The sequence below is a fragment of the Pleurodeles waltl genome, chromosome 4_2 (assembly GCF_031143425.1).
Source record: "Pleurodeles waltl isolate 20211129_DDA chromosome 4_2, aPleWal1.hap1.20221129, whole genome shotgun sequence".
NCBI lineage: Eukaryota > Metazoa > Chordata > Amphibia > Caudata > Salamandridae > Pleurodeles > Pleurodeles waltl.
In genome coordinates this window covers 284172009-284195306 of record NC_090443.1, presented here as the reverse complement: position 1 = coordinate 284195306, position 23298 = coordinate 284172009, and positions in this window count along the sequence as shown.

Sequence of the window (23298 nt, the reverse complement as noted above, 5' to 3'; positions counted from 1 at the left end):
ACCACTTCTGATGACGATGATAGGGACATGGAGTGGACCCCAGCATAGTCCAGGAGATGTCAGGAGATGAAAGGGAAAATAAAAGTTCTAGAAAGCCTTAGAATCATGCAAGGGGATGATGGTGAGGAAGATGATGACGACGAGTCAATCATTATGGAAACCGACACAGAGGAGTCCGACATTACTATCCAACGTGCTCCGAGGGATGAGGCCCAGGCAGCACTGCCAGCTCCCATATTTATAAGGCTGCAGCAGGGACCTGCATCAACCCGTACCTCAGCAGAAATGTGCACTACAGAGATGTAATCAACACACACACCTATCTCCAGTTCTTCTCCAGGCACTGGTAGTGGCCCAGCAAGAAAGTACTTCTCCCCAGTTTGAGACTTTTTTATGATTAGATAACAGGAGGACAACATTACGATATGCTCCATTTGCCAAGTGAGTGTTCGTCGAGGTAAGTCTGGTACACATTATGGTGTTGGAGGCCAGATGACCCATGTGAAAAAACATCATGCAATCTGGTGGGAGGAGCACCTTAAAAAAATTGCTGAACGTGGTTGCGGTGGTGAAGGTGAAGAGAGCTGGGAAACATCAGCTACAACTGGTCAAATCACAGTGGAAGGTGAGGAAGAAGAAGGTGATATCCTCATGCAAAACAGTTCTGTCCCTAGCACTGCACCAGAATCACTACCTCAGGAACCTCACAATGGCACAGGAAGACTGAGAGTCAGATGGAGACACCATGGCATACATGACTGCACCACAACTCACACTGAGTTTATCACCACCTACAGCTCAAAAGTCACCTGAGTCAGTGGCCCCACAAAAGAAGAAAATCCAGGCTACCATTATGGGCATGTTTTGGCAGGAGGAGCCCTACAACCTCAACCACCCATTGGCACATTTGTACAATGGGAAGCTTGCAAAAATATTAGCGCTGGACCTCCTCCCTTTTTCTTTTGTGGAAGGAGTGGCATTCTTAGGGTTTGTGGCACCCATCTGCCTGACATAGAAGGTTCCAAGTTCGACCTATTTTGCCAGAGTTGCTGTTCCATCACCTGCATCATGATGTGCTACGATTGGTTGATCAAGCTTTACCTGACAACCGACATGTGGACCAGTTGTCAGGCTACTGATTACATGTGTATCACTGCACAGTGGATCTCTTTTGCAGGGGTAAAGCAAAAGCTATCTACAGAGCTTGGACCTGAAGACATTTTTACAAGCGTTCTACGACATGCAACAGTAGCCATGTTCACCATGGAGAAGTCACATACTGCTACAAGCATCTTGGACAAATCTAATAGATAAGCGTCTAAATGGCTGCGACCCAGATGTCTCCGAATTAGATTTGTTGCCATGGACAATAGCAGTAACATAGTCAAGGCCATGGCAGACTATTTCAGGGTCATGTGTTTGGTGCACTGCATCAAACTGGTTGTGCATGACGTTCTAAAAAGTCAGCAACAAACTGACCACCAGCAGATGAACCTGCACTCATTTGAGCAGTACAGACAGATCAATTATCATGTCATTCTAAGAGGAAGTAATGCAATTGGGAAAGCTATAACCATGGATGCGGACAAATGAGGCCTAGTCAAATGCCTGACCCAGATGCTGGTCCCTTTTGATATTTTCACATGGGAAGTTAGCAAGAAGGATAGTACAATGGGGCAAGCTATCCCGTTGTTGCATCTGCTACAGGAGCAGCAAAAGAAGGTATCTGAAAGGTTCGCACTCAGAAGTGCATGCCTTGGTTGAGAGCCTAAGCCATCACTTGACTTCTAATGCAAGGCTGAAAAATAACATTATCAAGTCCAAAGAGTACATCTGTGCCACCCTACTTCATCAATGGTACAAAAACATTCTTCCCACTTTCATTCCTTTTTCTGAAGGGGATGTTTCGAAATACAAGAGGTGGATTGTTGAGCAAGCCGGAGAACTGGAAGAAGAATGGCTGGAACTTGGATTACCACTCCTCAATTCTGGGGTGCCGTCTTCAACTTTCAGAGAGGGCAGTTTGGTCTCACAGCAGCCAAAACCAGCAAAAAGAACACCAGCAAAATATCATCAGAAGAATTGGACCCAACCTATGCATTGGCTTGGTTACAAGTGGCAAGTCTTAAGTCTAGTACAGAGACGGAAGCAAAAGAGATCAAGCAAGTGGCAGCACCAATGACACTTCAGAGAATGTTCCAAGAGAATCTGAATGGCACAAAAGAGGTGTATGTGGATCAAACCCCATTGGTATATTGGTTTGGGAGGATGTGCTAATGGCCAGAGCTTAGGAGGCTGGCAATAAAGTATCTAGCTTGCCCTGTAGCAGGCGTGTCTGCTGAATGTGTATTCAGTGCAGCTAGCACAGTTGTTACAGTGAAAAGGTCTAGTCTCTCACCTCAAAACATGGAGAGATTAACCATGATAAAAATGAACCAGCATTTTATACCACCTGATTATACCATTCCAGAAACACCACAGAAGGTGGAACAGAATGACTGGTCAGAATCAAGTGTGTTTGCTGATGAACGTCTTGGTGAATGACCAGAGTTTGCTAGATGAACTCTACTTCCTGGACTGAGTATGCCGGTGCTGCCATAGTACTTTTTACTTATTTCTCATTGAACTTCTTTCTTTCTTTCTTTCCCCAAAAGAATAGCTAGTGGAGCATTATGTTTTTGTTGGATTTATGCTGCCCCAAATGTTTTAGTCACATATATGGCTGGATTGGAGTTGGACCCATGTGCAGTGAAGAAGCCCCCACATCCTCTTTAGGACATTGGAGACAATGTCTGCCCCCTCACATGCCATTACCTATCCTTTTTTTATATCAACTACCAGGGCTGTCCCAGAAGATCACTGATTAAAAGACTTCCAATGTCAATGCCAAATTCCAATGTGTTGCTACCATCAAAGAGGAGATAATATTGTGTATCAACCACTGTGCCTGGATTGGAAGAGGCAACTATTAACTATGGCACAAATGAGTGCTGATACATTGATTGATTATCAGTGATGATTGATGATGTAAATAGTGGCTGACAGTGAGAGAGAGAGTTCAACAAATGTATAAACTTGAGTTCGATGATTTTCAATGTTTGGTGGCTGAAGGGTGATTATGTTTTCCTGAGAGTGATTGGTCTTTCAAACTTAGTGAAATTTACCTGCAGGGTTCACTCCTTTTTTCTGGTTCCTCAGAAACCAGACCAGTCACTTTAGTTACCAAACACAAATCTACTCAAGATACACTAATTCTGTTTCTCTATTTGTTCTTTAACAGCAGTGCAATACACAGGCCTGCCTCGCTGGTTTGGGAATGGGATAGAGTTACTCGGAATCAGGAGGATGGAAGGACTCTGGGTGGGACTATCTCAACAGCTAGAAGGAGAAAGTTATTGACTTCAAAGAGAAACCATGATGATGGTGAAGACTCTGAGGCTTAGTACTCACTCAGCTCTGCGGACTATGGGGCATATTTATACTCCGTTTGCGCCGATTGTGCGTCAACAATTTTGACGCACAATCAGCGCAAACGTTGCCCAGTATTTAAACTTTGACGGCCAAGCCCGCGGATGACAAAATTCCGCCGTGTGCGTCATTTTTTGGAAGCGGCAACCCGCCCTGTGTTAATGATATGCAGGGTAGGCGTTCCCGTCCAAAAAATTACGCAAACGCCCGTGCGTCGTATTTATGCTTTTGGGCAAAAATGACGCACGGCCGGGAGGCAGAGCCAGAAAATGACGCACAGCCCGGTTTGCGTCAAAATTTCATGCCTGGGTCAGGGCAGGCGTTAAAATGGGGCAAACACACCTGTATTTAATCAGAACACACAGAACAAACAGCAGAGCAGCAGAGCAGCAAAAGGGAGACATGGAGGTGATTCTTATCCAGCGTGCACGCAGACGCAGAGCCCAGCAGCAACAACAGCAGCTACAACAACACCAGCATGGACCACAAAAGGCAGCACAGAAGGCAGGAGAGGATATTCCGCCCAAGAACAACCCTTCAGGGCCTCAGGGAACACGACATCATACAGAGGTACCGGTTGAACTGGCAGGCCATTCAGCAGCTGCTGAGAAACATTGAACAGCAGTTGGCCCCCACTTTGGTGACACCCCACACCATACCAACAAAAACAAAGCTGCTTGCCGTACTTCACATGCTGGCAAGTGGCTCATTTCAAACAACTGGTGCCCTGGTTGGCGGAATATCACAACCATCATTCTCCGCATTTCTGCCCTGTACTGGATGCCATCATTCGCCTGACACCCCGCCACATCTGCTTCCCTAACACACTGCAGAAGCAGCAGGAAACTAAACAGGGGTTCTACGCAATCAGTGGCTTCCCACACGTCCTTGGTGCAATCGACTGCACACATGTACGCCTTGTGCCATCTGCTGCAACTGAACACCTTTACCGCAACAGGAAGCACACACATTCAATCAACGTGCAGGCCATAGTCGATCACCAGGGATTGATCACCAACATCGTGGCTAAATATCCTGGGAGTGTCCATGACTCATTCATCTTCCGTCACTGCACCATCAACCAACACTTCCAGGATGGACGGTATGGCAATGGACTACTTGTTGGTAAGTACAAAAACCTACTTATATACACACTGCACAGCAACCCTCTAGGACACACAACACATACACCACAACAGCAACATCTAGACAGGAACACACTGAGGTCCTGACATCACTAGACATGTTTCTTAAGTCACCATTGAACCTGTCACACATCGGAATTTAATGTACAGCCTAATGTGAAGACATTAATGAGTGTGGTAGCTGAAATGTCACCTTGCAAATTGTAAGTGTCACAATGACCTTTACATTAATACACTGCCTAAGTCTAAAGGTATGGGATGTCCGGGGTACTTTCATATGAACGTGCTAACAACACTTATAAATTAAACTCTACATTGAACTATCTACTCACCCCAAGTGAAGACACAAGGACACCTGTATCACAAGTCACAATGCTAGGGAGGGCACACTGCACTGAAAATCACAAAACATACTGATGACTAACTGTTAGCGGACAAACACGTGCTCAGCCAAGGAAACAACACAATGCAGATGGTATAGCCTACAAGTTTTGGATGCCACATTAGTACACTAAATAGTCACAGACAACACAAGACAACTACTGCCATTAAAGGTTTTTTCAATAGTGCAAGCTACATCAACATGATCCCATTCTTTTTCTGTTTCAGCTGATCAGGGGTATGGCATCCAGCCATGGCTAATGACACCATTTGGCAACCCGAGTACTGCTGCAGAGCGGGCATACAACGACGCCCATAAGAGGACACGCAGCATTGTCGAGCGCACATTCGGCATCCTCAAGTCAAGGTTCCGCTGCCTCGACATCACTGGTGGTAGCCTACTATATTCCCCCGAGATGGTCTGTAGGATTATCCTCACATGTGCAATATTGCACAACATTTGTGTCAAAAGGAACATTCCCCTCCTCGAACCTGACCCATACATGCCTGAAGACGAGGAAGAGGAGGATGCTGCCCTGCAACAGGAGGGGGAACAATCAAACACGGCTGCTGGAGTGAGTAGGCGCCAACACATTGTGAACAATTTCTTTTCATAATTATCACCATCACCACTTAATGAACTATTGTAAATAAACATTGATAAAAAACACCACATCATGGTCTGGCCTATTCATTTCGGCACACCTTTAGCTCTAAATATCAGAAGAAGAATGTTGTCTCATGGAGCAATAATGATATACCAATCAGGACACAGAAAAATACACTACAAATGTACTGCCTATCATACAACGGTCACATACACACACAATGTAAATGACTGACATCCTGTACAGTTCACCTTTGAAGGGCAATAGCTGAGGACAATACCTATTACACACATACATGTTGGAAACATGGTTCATCGCAGCAGATGGCACACAACTAAAACACCATCACTCAACTAGGGGAAAACAGGCCTCATACATCAGGCAGTTGACATGCTTTTGCTTCAGGAACAGGAATGTATGACCAGACCCTTGACAGCAGTAATTACAACTACTTACAATCTTTGCAATGACTATCTGTCACTAGAGTTACACATAAGCAGAACATACACAGCACAAGTGCCACACATATGACAAGCATCCAGCACATCCCATCCCATCTACATGTCAGCCCTTTTCTAAAAACCTTACACACCCATGCGCCTGGTCACACCCCACCTGTCTGAAGAGGTCCCTGTAATGCTGATATGTGTACCCTGAGATTCCCTCATCTACATACACACACTCACAAGAGTCATCCAGTGTGCCACACCCTTTCCTATGCCTACCATTGTCATAGTACCATCTCACTGCATGGAACTCAGCTCATATAATACACTGGCTTGGAGTTTTGAAGGCCTGGTATCACCTGTAGATTGATTCTTGTGTAAAAGGTACTGTAGGCCATTTTAAAGCAAATCTCATCCGACAGGACTTGTGAGACACTGATGGAGGCCACACCAGTGATCCCCTCCATGCACACCACCCAAATTTACATGCCCCGTCCCTGCTGATGCCTCCTACAGCATAGATGTAGACATTTGGGCAATCACACCATTAAGCATTGCTACTAATGTTGCCGTGTAACACTTTATCAGGGTTCATGTGTCACCTTCAAGACAACACAGGACATACACAGTGTGACATGTCAACTGTCTACTCCTCCCTCTGACCAGTCCTAGTCAGACCACTGATCGTGTAATTAGTGAAAGAGCTGGCTCCTGATTGACCCAGCATCCTGTCAGCCTGACTGGCACCTGTCCGTGGGTCACCCTAAAGATACCCGGTGGCCACCTATGGACCACACCTGCTGTCCAAAACCTCTCGTACCTCAGAGGCTAATTTGTCATTTGCCTCATCAATGTATACTCAAATACATTGTATTGCATCATCTGACTGTTATTTGTATCATATTTTTGACAGTGCCCTTGAATAGCTAAATCATGGCCCTTCCATTGTCTGGGCCTCATTAATGCCTAAACTACAAAGTGTGACAGTGTACCTGGCCCATAGCGTTTGATGGTGTACGTGGCCTCCAGCAGAACCAGCAACCTCAGATAATGTCCATGAAAAGTCAACACATATGAGGACCCTGACAGTTCACACGCTGAGTAACATTGTTCAAATAATAGAGATGAGTCGTGTGTGCTGAATACCAGCCATTTACTTCTGCACAGAGGCTATGATGTTTCCTGATGTATTTCCATCCACAGAGGCCAACTTCAGTACAAATGTTGCAATGACACATGCTGGATCCAGACACCTGACACATTCTCTCACTCAGCACACCACGGTTGCCCAGTTGAAAGTCTCATTACACGTCTTCAGTGACAGGGTGGGACCATCCACGTGTAGGTTACCATGTCCTCAATGACTTTTGTCACATTTAGCTACAAACGATACTCATTAGATACACGATTAGCTGCCAATAACTCATGATGAGACGTGGACGTTACAGTGACAACATACACCTTAACAGTTGATACTGGATCAACATTGGACCACACACATGTACATGTACCATCCAATCAACAAAATGGTTGCAAGCAGCCTATCACAGTGGTGTCCCAGTTGTAACCTAGCAGGAAGAATGAAACATGCCACTAAACCAGGTAATGCATAAAGGGCCACATACATCGACAACCAATTTGCTATCATGACATAAGGAACGTTGAGATTTTGCTATTAAATCAATGCTAAATGGTATGTCAGAATTCTCCAAAGAATCAATAGGGCAAACGTCAAATGGGCAAATGGGATTACAGATTAGCAAACAGAGAATCATACTCAATTTGCTTCCATGGGCCTGCTGCCAATGGTTTAGCATTATTGAATTTGGGAAAACCTTGGATAAAGTTGCAATCCAGGAACAGCAAACCCCAGGGTGCTGGGGGCCTAAGTCCCCCTCTGCTGCACCACAAATATAATTTTTTTATGCACATGTGAAGCACACACATGCATAAGGCGCATGTGTGCCCTACATGTCAATAGTGAAACACATTTTAGATATATTAACTCGTAATTAGGACATGGTTACCCCCAAAAAAGGTTTAGGCGACAATTGCATTACCTAATTGGCCTTTATGCAATTTGGAATAGCTTGATACATGTGCTCACAATTTTGCTAAGGAATACATCCTGGTATCTCTTTCATATTTAGAAATTTACAATCAGCAATTACCTACATATATGCACAATTATGAGTAATATCCATTCTGGCCAATCATTATTATTGCACTGTGAATACCTTCTATATATCCTATAAGGGACATTTGCTATAGCTAACCCCAAAGTTTATCACTTAGCACCATTTGGTCATGCAAAATTCCATTACTCATTTGGACAAAGGAAATACATATTTATCATAATGCGTCATATCTTCACGCATAGAGCTTGTGCGTCATAATGTTTGACGCACAGGCGTGCAAATAATGCAGAGTCAATTTTTTTTCTCATAAATAGATATCATATTTGGCTGCAGCTTAATTTTCACCTCTAGAACTGTAAATTATGCCGCAAACAAATAGTAATTACCAAATATGAAAAATATTTTGACTCTGCATTATCTGCACTCCTGTGCGTCAAAAAATATGACGCACAACCTGTATGTGTGAAAATATGACGCATATTGTAAAAAAACGGCGGCCATTTTATGCAGGATGTGATGTAATAGGATATCCTGTTTACAGATTCTGTACAGTGGGTGTACTTTCACTTTCACTTTGCAGTCTCTGATTATTCTAGACTGTGTGGCTGTGTGCAAAGTGTTGTCCTGTGTATTAGTGCTTTTGTGTCCAGTGTGCCATCTTACTTGTTGTTTTGTCATCAATATATTGTTGTAGAATACTGTCTGAGTCTGTGTTGTATAAATTTTTCCAGTCCAGTGTTGTATATATTGTCTGTGGGAGTCTGTTGTGGGTACTGTGATTTAGGGGATAGTTGGGCTCTTCTATTTGTTAAGTTTTCTTTGTATTTCCTCACTCTAACTTCCCCCATTTCCCCCTTTTCTTTTTTTCTACTACTTTTTCACCATTTTCAGTGCTAAAATGTCTGGTAGGCCACGGCTTTCCAGGATGGGTGAGGAGGAATTGGGGAGGTTTATATGGCTTGTTTGCCATTTCCTCCCACTTATGCTGGAGGCTGGGGGTAGGGTGATACAGGGGTATCACACGGAGGCCCGAAAAGTCCGGTGGGGGAAGGTGCGCCATCACTTGGTGCGTCTGTATGGGAGCCAACGGAATGACCATCAATTGAAGCACCGCTGGGCTGACCTAATCTCCAGGGAGCAAGATCTGCTGGACCACCTGGGAATCAGGATTGGTGACCATGTTGGTGAGTACAGATCATGTAAATGTGCACAATTTAAAGCTGTGTAGTGACATGTGATGATTGTTATACAATCTGCCAGATAAGTAGCTGACTGTGTGTAATGCTAGGGAAACATACAGGGTAATTGATGCACTATGTGAAGGATGACAAATGCTAGCAGTCAGGCAGCTCAGGTTTTCCACACATACAGGTTGCTTGTAGCAGAATGTAATGTAGTGCCTCCTTTGTGTCAGACTAGCGACACATTAATGACGCAATCAGGACTCTACAGGTCACAATTGCCAGTGAAGTATGGATGTAGTAACATCATACCTACATATGTTGACGCTGTAGCTAGACTGAAATTTGAAACCCTACATGATGCTGAAAATGAGTGCTGCCTTCACGTCAATTGAAGTTAGCAATGTGGCCCACACATATGTCACATGTGTGTCTGGTTAGTGTGTAGTGACAGTGTTCACGGAAGTGCCATGCCTGTTCGTGATAAATCTGCTCCTTCACATTTTATTGATACATGCCAGATCTGAGCATGAACCATATTTGTAAAGGACTCAGGTGCCCTCAGCTAACATATTAGACAGGTATTTATTGTCACTTGTGCCAAAATCAGAATAGGGATGGCAGTCCAAAGGTATGGACTAGGGTACAAACATCTATGTTTGGTGCCAATCACCATTGTTTGGACACATCAATTTATGAAACTGTAACATGAGGTATTGCCAAAGTACCTGGCCCTCTGTACCATGTACCTATCTGTCACAAATGTGTCATGACCACATAGGCTGTTTGACAGGTCATGCAGTCCTCAAGTAACCAGCTTTTGGATGTCTCTCTTGGATGCACATGATGAGATGAATACACAACTATATTGTTGCTGCATACTAATGGAGGTGCATGTTTGCCACCACATGACAGTCTGGGCCACTGCATGTGTGTAGAAGTGTGTGTAACTGTAGCAGGAGACCCATCCTATGTAAATTTTGCACATGAATTATTCCATGCAGTATGAGCATGTGTGAAAGTGTTTCATTACTCATGTCATATTATCACATTGTGTTTGTATTTGAAATTGTTTGTCAGTGCACGGATTCTGAGTATATTCTTCCTTCCATGCTTTACAGGTGGACCTGCACCGTACACAGTGGGAGAGGTGGCTCGTTTTGAGGACCCCGACACCTACAGTGAGTGTTGCATGTGTGGTATGTTTTGTGTTTGCTGGTGATGTGTGATGGGCTCCTGTGTGTTGAACACATTGCAAGGTTTGATGCGCTGCCCAATCATTAGTCTTGTTCCATTAGTGGGATTTCAGTTATCACTTCATTTTGAGTTGACCTATGCTTATCCATTTGTCTGATCTTGGGTCTGTAGGCCATTCCTGTAGGGCCCGCAATGGGAAATGGGGTGAGTCATGTGGAATACACTAGTTAATTTAAGAGTTGCACTGGGACTCGTCTCGGACTGAGTCTGCATGTCAGACTGACATTCTCCCAGATAGCTTCTGCAAATGGCTTGTCTGAAATCTGCTGCTTCCATAGTAACCGATGTACTGAGTACACTGTAGGTTGGATCTTCCGGGAGCATGTACTTCCACAAGTTGTACTAGAAGTGTGTGGGACAAGAGTGCAGCGGCCTAGGTGTGCATGCTATTCATGATCATGGGTGTTCTTGCTCCTCTGTGTCTGTAGAAAAATATGCCTCACTGGAAGTATGTGATGTTGGCCTAGGTCAGTACATTTTGACATGTGTGGACCTTGGATAGGACAAGGTTTAGCTGACTCCAATTTGTTGATAGCCCTTCACTGGTGGTGTGTGTGTGGAGGCAAAAACATGTTGAGCTTTCTATACACTCCTGGGTGTGCATATATAGTGGGATTGTTTGTTGTTCTTCCCACCCCCCTCAAAGACAGGCATGGGCTTGTAAATAGGGTACCTAGGACTGAAGCAACCAGTATGTTACACATACTTGTGATTATATGAAATATGTTTTTGAACCTAGTGTACACACTCAGTTATGGCACATGAGTTCTATACTAGCAAATCCCATTGCAAATTGCAGATCTTGAGGTTTGTGATTGTTATCACATACACTGACATATGTAGTCCAGGCAATAGGCGGAGGAGGTGCAGCATGATTGTTAGCTGCAACTGTAAGTACTTTGATGACAAGTTATTGCCAGTTGTTACCCATCATGTAGATTATTGTATATGCTATGTGTGGGATGACCTTTGTATGCAGGCTTCCCATGCACTTCCTCTGAGACTTTCAATAATCTGTATGGTGATATGAGCTATTACAAGTACAGTAAATGTCTTGTCAGATTGACCACTTGTGCTATTCCACACAATGCAGTTCCTATGGTAAATAGTTGCCCTTTGTCTTCACAGCTGCAAACATGAGTGCCGCACAGAGGCATGAATTTGAGAGGCGGGCCATGAGGTACCGACACATCCTGCAGGTGCAGTCGGGGTTCCGACGGATGGCCCGTAAATACCAGTCGGATCGGGCCTCCGGAGCATGGTGGGCTTCACCACAGGGTGGCCCAATGTTGCCCACTACAGCCACCACCACCACAACCACCGGTTCTCCCCAAGTGGCCCCAGCCACAGCGGGGACAGTTGTCCCTGCCTCTGCAGCACAACCAGGACCCAGCATTATGACAGCTGCAGGACAGTCCAGTGGGCTAGGCTCAACACCCACACAGAGCACCTCTGCCGGGACCCAAACAGCAGCAGCACCTCCAATTGACCCTGCGGCATTCCAGGCTTTGGAACGCAAAATGGACAAATTTATGAGGAAGGTGGACAAGCTGAGGCAGGATGTGGCCTACATCAAGAAGCGGGTCAGGTCTATCAGGCGGACCCTCCGGAGGGCCAATCTCTAGGACTGATATGGTCAATGTACATTATTCCCTCGCCTCCCTCCTCTTTCCTTGTTATCATGATTAGTGGGCTTGAGGGATTAGTGTTAGGTTAGTATAGGTTGTTAGCTTAGTTAGTATTAGGGAGGAGAGTGGGGGGTCCTGATTCTTTCTACTTTTCATTATTAAGTGTGTGGGTGGGTGGGGGTCAATGTTGGGGTTCCTGTGTGTTTAAAAAATAAAGAAAAAGAAAAATCAAAAAATATAAATCAAAAAAATAAGAACAAAATATATGATTGTTTAGGATAGTATAGTATGTGTGTAGGTTAGTATGTGTTGTCCTGCATGTGTCCTGTCTCATAATGGTGGGTGGGGGGTTGATGTTTAGATCGATTCGTTATATGTGTAGAGTAAGTTTAGCTTAGGTTAGTTAGGGACAGTTGTGGGTAATGAGTAGTCAGGTTAGATTAGTGTAGGTATGACTTTTCCCTTAGTTGCCTCTGGTGTGATTCGTTATGAATAAATATATAGATAACCCTTTGCATTATGTGTTAACTGCTACTTGATCATGGCCTTGCCATCAGTGTAGGTGATTGTTGTTCTATGACATTTGTGTCCTATGCTAAAAACCAAAAAAAACTGAGGTTTAAAATGGCAGCTACCCCTGTGCTACCTTGGTAAGTATCCACCATTTGTTGGAACCACCAATTGGAGTTTACATGGATCACAAAGGATTTGTGTCGATGAGTATGTTTTCTACGTCACAAAGTGTGCTTCCAGGCTTGGTATTGTGGGAAAATGTTTAGGTCGGACTGCAGTGTGATGTTCAGGGACCTCTTTGAAGATGAAGTCTTGTTAACACTCTTGTCTTCTTGTCTTCATAACTGACATTGATCATTTGTGCTAAAATTCAGCATGATTACCTATTTGGATGTTTACTCAGAAAGGTTGATTGATGCTGTGTTTTGTAGTGTTTGCTTAGATTAGACTGCATAATTCAATTTGTTAGTATTGCATGGTGACAACATTTATCAGCCACTATTAGTTGACTTTAATATTTCTTGATGAAGCATTATTCTGTCCAACACAGCATGATTGTGTGTGGTTTCTCACTTCATCAGTTATTCTCCTCAGGATGGGCAGGCTATGATGCAATCCTGGCCACTGCACAGATGTATCTGACTACATGATATCAGGACAGTTGTATTGACAAGCTACATGGTTGTCACACAGGCACATTTGTGTTATCTACTGCACAGTTGATGTGTCAAATCACACAGAGACATATCTGGTGTGCAAGTGCAATTTATTGATAGGTGCATTAGTGCAATATGTACATTGTCCATGTTTGCTGAGTCCGTTCTAGTTCAATCTTACATGGTGATCCTACAGAAGGGGTGTGGATAATGCTCCTGGCATGCTGGGGTGATGTTACAGACAGTGCAGAGGGACAGGATTTGACGATTAGTAGGAGAGAGACAATCACTGGCAATGCTGACAAGTTATACAGTGGTTAGCAGAACAGTCATTGAGTATAGTTGTAGTGAGACTGGCATTTGACAAAACGTAGGACCTTGGTCAAAGTAGGCCATGGTGCAGGGACTAGTGCTTCCGGGTACTCTTCCTTGTGAATGTGATCTGTTCCATGTCTTCTTCTTCTGATGTGTGTGTTGCCTGCTTCGTCCTTGTTGTTGTTGGTTGTGAAGGGGCAACACACACCTCAGTGTTAGAAGACGTGGAATCAGACATCCCGGTCGCTGCTCCCTGTGAAGGTCTTAAGGGCAGTACTGCAGCAAGGAGGGTCTGCTGTTTTTTGAGAATAGCAGCCACATCACGATGGTAGGCAGCCAGGTCGGCCCTGAGGGAGTCATGATTGCATTCGTGCATGCAGTGGAATGTTTGGGGTGCGAGGTGTTGTGGCAACTCCCTTACTGCAGTGGTGAATTCCTTGACAGTTTCTTGTAGTCCTTGCAGTATGGATGTTAGGGCTTGCATAGCTGCTGCCTGATCTGCAGATGACATCATGCACGAACGCACCCCCTCAAGGCTGGCTGCCATCGTTTGCATCCCCACCCGCACCTCCTTGGCCAGCTCCCGCTGTACTCCAACTACAGTTCTTTCAAAGCTGGTGCCAGTGTTGTCAGAGTCCTCAGCTGTATAGGAGCTGGCAGGTCTTGCAATTGGGGTGGTGGGTGGTTCTTCTGTGATGGCTGCTTGTTCTGTGCTCCTCCTTGTGACTGAAGGTGGGGTCTGGAGGGTTTCTAGGACCTTTTGGATGGTCTCCTGGGGAATGTTTATGGGCTTGTCATCCATGTCATCAGGGAAATCTGGGACAGGCATATCGGCAGGTGATCCATCTTCCTCTGCAATGAAACAGGGCACAATTAGTGTGTCTGTGTTGTGACAATTTTGACGTGACGTGCCTGCCTTTTGATGAATTCACTTTGTGATCTTGTTTGGTATTGGTATCTGCTGTCCTTCAGATGGGCATTGTTATAGGCCTATGGCCCACCTGTGTGTCACATGTATGATATTGAGTTATCAGACTTGTCTGCCTAATCGCCTCTAGGTGTTGCTTTATACCAAATAGAGAATAGCCACCTTTTTGTCCTACTCGACCCTCCGTGTATATACATTCTCATGGTGAGACCTTTCACTGGCTGTGGGTGTTCTGATGGTCCTGGCAGCACAATTGACTCTCAGGACCTGCCACAATCCCTGATCGTTCACATTGACTTAAATGTAATTGACATGTAGCATATCCTATGCATGGCAATGTTATGATGTGATATGGATGTTGACATTGTTAATGTATCCTGCTGATGTTGGGTAATGTGTGTTACATTGGATTGCCCTGATTATGGTATCAGTGTCCTATTTCATCCTCTGACTGTGCAGGTGTATTTCAGTGACCAGTTCCATGTGTCCCCTCCTCAATGCTGTTGTCTGACCAGTATGACTTTTGGTATGTTGCCTTGTTTGCCAGGCATGGAAAGGATCCTGACATATGCAGCATGGGTGTGTCCTTAGTGCTGTGTCACTCCTATTGTTGTTTACATTGGCTGATGTTTGTGACACCTATGGGCATTGACATTTGCGTGTACTGGGGCCTTTGTCTTGTTTCAGGAGATTGTTGCAGATGTCATCCTCACCCCCTAATTTAGGTATGTATGTTCCATGGGGAGGTTACTGCCATTGGCTACTATAGCTGCACACAGATCACAGGTGGTAGTGTCAACTGTTGTGGCAGTTACATTGCAGTTGTCATTTTGACTAGAGGATTGCTAATAGGGCCCTAGTTAATGTAGGAGATATGTTGGCTGACGAGTGCCAGGATGTAAGTTTGACGTAGTGGCCTTCCCTCCTATCGAGGCTTTCCCTTTGCTCCATTGTTGGCATGACAGCATGTCCCCAAAGGACTGTTGTTGGTGTAGTGTAATCTTGTGCCCCAGCTTCTGTCTGTGCAGGCCATGCCCCCCTGCCGTGCCCCTTTACCCATGCCACTCCATGTATATGATGACTTACATGAAATGTGTAGTAGGTATTTCCCCCCCTGCTTACAGTCAACATTATTGTATTATAATTCCCCATGCGACTTACCCTGCATGTGCGTTGTCTCGTGGTAGTCTGCGCTGTCCTGTCCTTGAATCCCTGTGACGATCTCCTCAGGGATGACGGCTGCGACCATCTCCTCCATGTGGTCCAGGGCCTCCTAGTGTGCTGGACTCCCACCTCCAGTCTGCAGTGCTGCCTTCCTGGCCATTTTTTCCTTTGTCCTACGTTTGCAGTCATGCCAGCGTTTCTTACACTTGGTGACTGTCCTGCGTACTTCAGCCACACTGTTAATCTTGTCAACAATTTGTTGCCATATGGCCTCTCTCCTACTGATTGGCAACTTAGAGGTGATGAACAGTTGGTGCTGGTGTTCCGTCACCTCTTTAACCAGGATTTCCTGCTCCTCTGCACTGAAGCAACACTTTCTTTTCTTTCTATATATGTCCTGGTTCTTGTATGGATCGTCCTGGCTGGTTCCTGGTCTGCTGTCATCTTCCTGGGGTCTGTAGTGGCATCTGGGATCCATTTTGGCTCTCCTCTGCTGAAATGGCAGTGTTCGCGGCTATTTTTGACGCTACTGCGTAAAAAAAACTGCGCATATCCGGGTTGCGGTGTCGTAAATCGACCCACAATCATTTCCGCCGCATTAACGTTGTTTTCCTTTACGACTTGACGCCGCGATGTGCGTCAAAAATAATGACTCCGACCTCTTGATTGCGCCGCCGTGCGTCAAAGTATAACTTTGACGCCCGCACGGCACTACGAAATGGCGTTAGCCGGCGGTAAATTTTTTGACGCAAAACTGCGGCGGCGCAGTTTTGCGTCAAAAAGTATAAATATGGGCCCATGTTCTTGCTCTGCCTCTGAGTCTTCTTGGTACACTCCTGACTCCTCATGAAGCTTACCTTGCTTCCTTTTGTCCTGTGCCTTTACTCTATGATACAGTTACTGTTTTTCAATACGCAGGCCTCCTCCTAGCCCTCTCCTGCACGAACAGTACTTGGTGAAAGCTCAACACTCCAGCTTATCTACTGGACATGTTCAGCCAGACACCCAAGAGTTATGGACATTCCAAGAAGAATGGAGATGCACTGCCCAATTTGACAATACAGTATCATTTTCCTTTTAACAATCATATTTTTTAGAACTGGGTGGGTTAACTTCAATCCTCCATAATTTGTATTTTTCAAACCTAGAAGGCAAAACGTTTAGATATTCTATCATGGGTCTCTCTAGGGCAAAAGTAGTGTTTGCAATGCATTTAACTGAACTATCATACTTATCCCTTCATCGTTTCCTTCCACAACAGATTGATGATGGTGTGCTGCTCAGCCCCCCAATGAACATTGTCATGCTTTCTTTTGTGTAGTGTTTCCTTTGTCACACCTTTCACCAAATCCCCTTCATTCAGCATCTAACCCTCTTCCCCCAGGTTCTGTGATTTCTTGAGGTGTGACTTCATTTTACACCATATATGGTTCACACACTTGGCATGGATGTTGTGAAAGTGATAGCAACTCACTGCATGACCTTCTTTTAACTGAGCAATATTCCACACTAGTACTAACGACATCATCATTAAGGCCTTGTCTTGTGTGTTGGGTAAACACTTCACCTTGTCCAACCACTCCTGACTCTGAGCCCACTTCTCCTGACTCGAGAATTTAATTTAGTTTTTAAATACTAGCTCACCATTGCTCAGAAGAAGTTGATATTGCTATTTTTTGTTATCATATCAGGTATTCTTTGTTGTGTGTCAAATACTGTCATTGTAGTAGTCTGGTCTCAGTCTTCCAAAAGTTACGATATAATATGTGACCCACTAAGTCTCTGTTTTCTTTCAATCTAGTTGAAAGTGATGGATGGCCCTTTGATTAATCTTGCAGTTGGAGTTTGCATAGGTGGGAGTGGCACCTTGTGTCTTGCCTTTTAGGGTGCTAGCCTGCTACTACTGCTACCACCCCTTAAGATGCCACCTTGGGAAAACCCTGCAGAAAGAAGACTGAGGTAATAGCCCTTGCTTCATCTATTCAGGTAAGAGAAGTACAATGGATTGAAGTGAACTTGTTTATTTAGTGATTCACTTCGACTGAAGAAGATGCTGTTTGTTTGTATCTAGGTTTTGTAGGCAAAATATGCAATGGCAATCATCCCCTAGTGGTCAATATAGTTAAAGAGGGCAGTAGAGTATGGGTATAAGTAAATGACATACACTTTTTTAGCAGATTTAAAAAACAGGCCACACTAAAAGGCAACAGTGCAAACGTAAACACCAAAATAAACATTTGAGGGATAAATGAAGTAAGATATCCCCTTTTATTTTTAACAAATAGAAAACCCAATCTTTCCATTCACAACAGGCCCACCCCTCATCCCAAACAAATAGTCCCTTCCCCAAAAAGTCAAACGGACTTCTAAATTTAAACCCGGTCCCATCCCCCTCCCAATCCTCCCCACCCACAACAAGTCCCTCTCACCAAAACAACATTTTTTTAAAAGGGCTCAGAAGAGGGCATTGTCTATAAAGGTCTGGAGCTGGTCCAGGCTCTGCTGTATGCTCCCTAGCCGGCTTTTCAGTGCAGTCGAGCCGCTGAAGGACACAAGCCTGGAGGGATTGGCAGCAGTGGCAGCCAGGGCCCCTGACAGCTGGTGGCGGCACTAGTGATGTAATGGCTGGGAGGCTAGGGCTGCTGTGTTGCTAAATTGGATCCTGGTTCAGAGGCAGCTATTTTTGCCTCCTCTTCCTCTAGGACCACCGGTTGCGGTATTCAGCCTGTACAACCTCCAACCTCTGCTGCCGCAGACAGGTCACTATCCCCTGCCTGATGGGTGGTGCTGGTTGTTCAGCAGCAGTAACTATATCGAGAAAAACAAATCTAAAAAAGACAAATTGTACACAATGCTCTGAGCAAACATTTCTTTCAAACTAAGCAGTGGGTGGCACAGTAGCAGTACATTGCTTGTCCCCTAGAGACATTGGAGTTTGATGTGATTATAATTAGGAGAGTCACTGGGCCAATATTATTTGTTTACCCACACATGCCTCCCATAAAAAGCACTGACAGTCTGGTAGAAAATAATTAAGGCAGAATAACAAAGATTTTAAAAAAAACAGCAACTTAATTTTTTCTTTTAAGGGCTTTTCTAGAAACTAAACAGACACTTTTAGTGGAAAAATAAAAATGTATTACATCTCATTTCTGAGTAAAAAATTATGCACTATGGAGTACAAGTTGTTGTACCAAATTAATGGCGGCATGGTAGTCAGCACTTCTGGTACATTGTTACTGTTTGCAGTTGGGGCTGCTGTAGTTGGCAATTATCTATCTTTAATTCCAATGACCCTGCTCTACTCCAAATGCCTTTCACTCAGTTTCTACGCTGACTCCAAAGAGGCAGATGAATGATAAATAAGATACTATGGCCTTCATTATGACATTGGCGGTAAGTCCCGCTTACCGCCATGCCGACTGCCGCCAACATACTGCCGCCGCGGTAGTTTCTTGCTATCCATAATATGTCCCACACATAGCAATCCGTCACTATACAGCCACACACACAAGTCCGCCAGCCCAAAGGTCAGAGATAAACTGGCAGTATCCAAACCCACACCGTTACGCCAACAGTACTACACCCATCACATTATGACTCACAAATCACAACGGCGGACATTCAACCGCGGTAAACCATTGGCGGTACATACCACTGCCCTCAAAATACACACACAATAACACAACAACACTATATTGGGCAATTCAAAGTACACACACCTGACGCACATACACACCCCACACACCCACACCACTATAAAACACACTCACATTACCCACAACCCTTTACGACTCCAAAAAATTGACAACAGAGAGACACACCAAAAGCACCCACAGAACCAGAGCCACAGAACACCATCACCCATACACCATCCACGCACCTTACACACACACCACAACACATCACCCCACACACCCTCACACACACCACACACACTACACCCATGGCACCACAAAGACACCCCAGTTTCTCAGAGGAGGAGCTAAGGGTCATGGTCAAGGAAATCATCCGGGTAGAGCCACAGCTATTCGGATCACAGGTGCAGCAGACATCCATTGCTAGGAAGATGGAGCTACGGCGTAGAATCGTGGACATGGTCAACGCCGTGGGACAGCACCCCAGAACAAGGGATGACATCAGGAAGAGGTGGAACGACCTACAGGGGAAGGTGTGTTCCGTGGTAGCAAGACACCAGATAGCTGTACAGAGGACTGGCGGTGGACCCCCACCTCCTCCCCCACAACTAACAACATGGGAGGAACAAGTCTTGGCAATGCTGCATCCTGAGGGCCTGGCAGGAGTAGCAGGAGGACTGCACTCTGGTAAGTCAAATCTCTATTACTATCACCCCCCACCTGCATGCCATCACATACCCCCACCCCTACCCTCACCCCCATCACTCCATCACCTCACATACACCCTACCATCACAACCCACCCATCCCAGTACCAAGCCCTGCATGCACCACCAATGCATGGGCATCACTCAAAGCCCTGGATGGACACCTATCACTAAAGCATGCACATTAGAGAGAATCACCTAGCCCACAAAATCACTACTCACACAAGGCTCAGCTGACAGGGCAATCACAACCATGCATGGCAACACACCCATGCACAAGATGTCACATGCAGAAACAATAACACTGCATTTACATCCCCACAGGTCCCCCACACAACGTCACCGGAGAGGAGGTGCCAGCAACATCCAGTCCCCCCACAGAAGAGGCCCACAGTGATGACAGCACCTCTGGTCACCTGGATCTGGATGTCCAACCTGGCCCATCAGGGATCTCCAGACAGTCAGTTACCCAGGCACAGTCCCGTACTACCACAGAGCCTCCCCCTCAGGAAACACCACCACAGCACCCACCCAGTGGGCCCATACCTCTGTCCCCAGGACACCTCAATCAGCAGTGTGTCCACCACTACAGAGACCCCAGGCAACCCCACAAACACAGGACGATCAGGGACCTGGGGTAGGTGGCAGTGGGCATACAGTTCAGGGGACAGAGGCACAGGACAACAGGGAAGCTGGGAGGACTGCTGTGCGACAGGGAGAGGACAGGGCCAGGGAACCGACTCTCCACGAGGCACTCTCCAATATCCTGGGAGCATACCACCCTTACCAGGAGACGATGGTCCAGATACCGGACAAGTTGCATGAGACCCAGCGGCTGCAGTACCTGGGGATCAGGGAGGACCTGAAGGACATCCACACCACCCTGGTCACCATTGCAAGGGTGCTGGCAGACATGGCCAACAGTATGAGGGAGGCAGTGGCACACCACCAGGCCCCTGACACTAGCTACACCGATGAACAGCCCTCCACCTCCGCTGCTGCTAGTGGACAGGAGGCCCCACCACAGGAACAACAGGCCACCAGCACCACTCCCCCTGCAGAAGGAGAACCACCCCGCAAATGGTCCCTGCGATCCAGGCAGAAGCAAGAGAACATTGCCAAGACCCCGCCAGGAAATAAGACTCTCCTGATTGTCACCATTGTGTCCCACTCTGTCATCCTGTTCACCTTGAACTGCCATTGCTCCCCTTCCTATGCCCCTTTGGACAATGCACCTGTGATACAAATAGACTAGACTCTATCGTGGACTTTCCTCCAACATCACCCCAGCCCATTGCACATACCCATCTACTTATTAGCACTTAAATAAACACCCTTTGAAAAAATACAAGTATGGAGTATGTCAAAAGATTTTACTATGTATTTGCTTAACAAGGTTTAAACACTGCAATACAACTGTACAGTAATGTATACATAGGAATGACCTGTAGTTGGCTGCAGTCAACACACCAGGTGCCAGAGTGGGGCACAGATATCTGAAAATAGAGATGCCAAAGGGTACAGTAAGTGGCCATAGAATTGGGAGAATCTGCCTGCCATGTGCAATGTCGAATACAAAACTGTCAATGCAAAGTGAAGTTACAGTGTTTTGCCTGTGTGTCACTGGAAGTACTTTTGTATGAAAGCTGTTCTGTTCTCATCCTCTGCCTCCTCATCTTCACTGTCCACAGGGTCGACTACTGCCACACACCCATCTCCAGCCTCATCCTCCTGCAGAAAAGGCACCTGGCATCTCAAGGCAAGGTTGTGCAACATGCAGCATGCCACAATTATCTGGCACACCTTCTTGGGTGAGTAGTACAGGGATGCACCTGTTAGATGGAGGCAACAAAATCTGGCTTTCAGGAGGCCGAATGTCCTCTCTATAATTCTCCTTATTCGCCCATGTGCCTCATTGTAACGTTCCTCTGCCCTTGTCCTGGGATTCCTCACAAGGGTCAGTAGCCATGAGAGGTTGGGGTAACCAGAGTCACCTGCAAATATCGATGGACAACTGTTAGCCACACACTAAGCCTTAGGGCCCACACCATACCCATACACCAACATCCACTGGGTGGGATCAGGGCTCAACTATTAGCCACACTTGTGCCTCTGGAGTTGAGCCATCACACATGGGATGCTGCTATTCCTCGGGATATAGGCATCATGCACAGAGCCAGGATACTATGCATTGACATGGGAGATGTACTGGTCCGCCACGCACACTATCTGCACATTCATTGAGTGAAAGCTCTATCGATTTTTGAAGACCTGTTCATTTCTCTGGGGGGGGACAAATGCAAAATGTGTACCATCAAAGCCCCAATAATGTTGGGGATATGTCCCATTGCATAGAAGACAGCTTTCACTGTGGCCAAATCTTCCACCTGGGGGAAAACAATGTAGCTACGCATGTGTTTAATCAGGGCAGCCAACACTCTGGTCAGCACTATTGAGAACATTGGCTGAGACTGTCGAGACATGCCACTCACCTGAAAAGCGGGATGTCTGCAGGGGCAATGGTATGCCCCCCGACCTCCTGGAACACCTCTCGGCACTTCCTGGTGGACACAGAAACCCCGGCAGGTGTCCCAAAAGGAAAGGAGGAGTGGAAGAGAAAGAGACAAAACACTGCCACATCTTACCAGTCCAGCCAGGAACCCTGTATCTTCGGGGGGCAGGTCGTTGTTGACAGAGTGATAGTAGAGTTAGTGCACTCAACTTTCTTGGAACTGAATCTCTCTGTCTGATATGGGCACGAGAGTGGTAGAAGAACACCGGGATGTTCTAGCACTTTTCTTGGATAATAATAACTGTTGGCACAATTACTAACACTGCATTACCAAAAACCCAAACTGAGTACCATAACAATAAGTACTGCAACACTAGGGCTGGCTTCACAGAGATTCACTGTTGCACACTACAATTAGAACTGTGGTTGCACTTATCATGCACAAGAAAGATAAATAAGGGCATTAATTCTATCACATATAACGTTCCTGCATGCATAGGGTTAAACTAAAAGGAACAAAAACAATCCAAGAAATACAAATCTCCACTCTGGGTTTAAACAGTTAGGGTGGCACAGCTTGGTTTGGTATCACTGTGTGTGTGAAAAACCCTTCA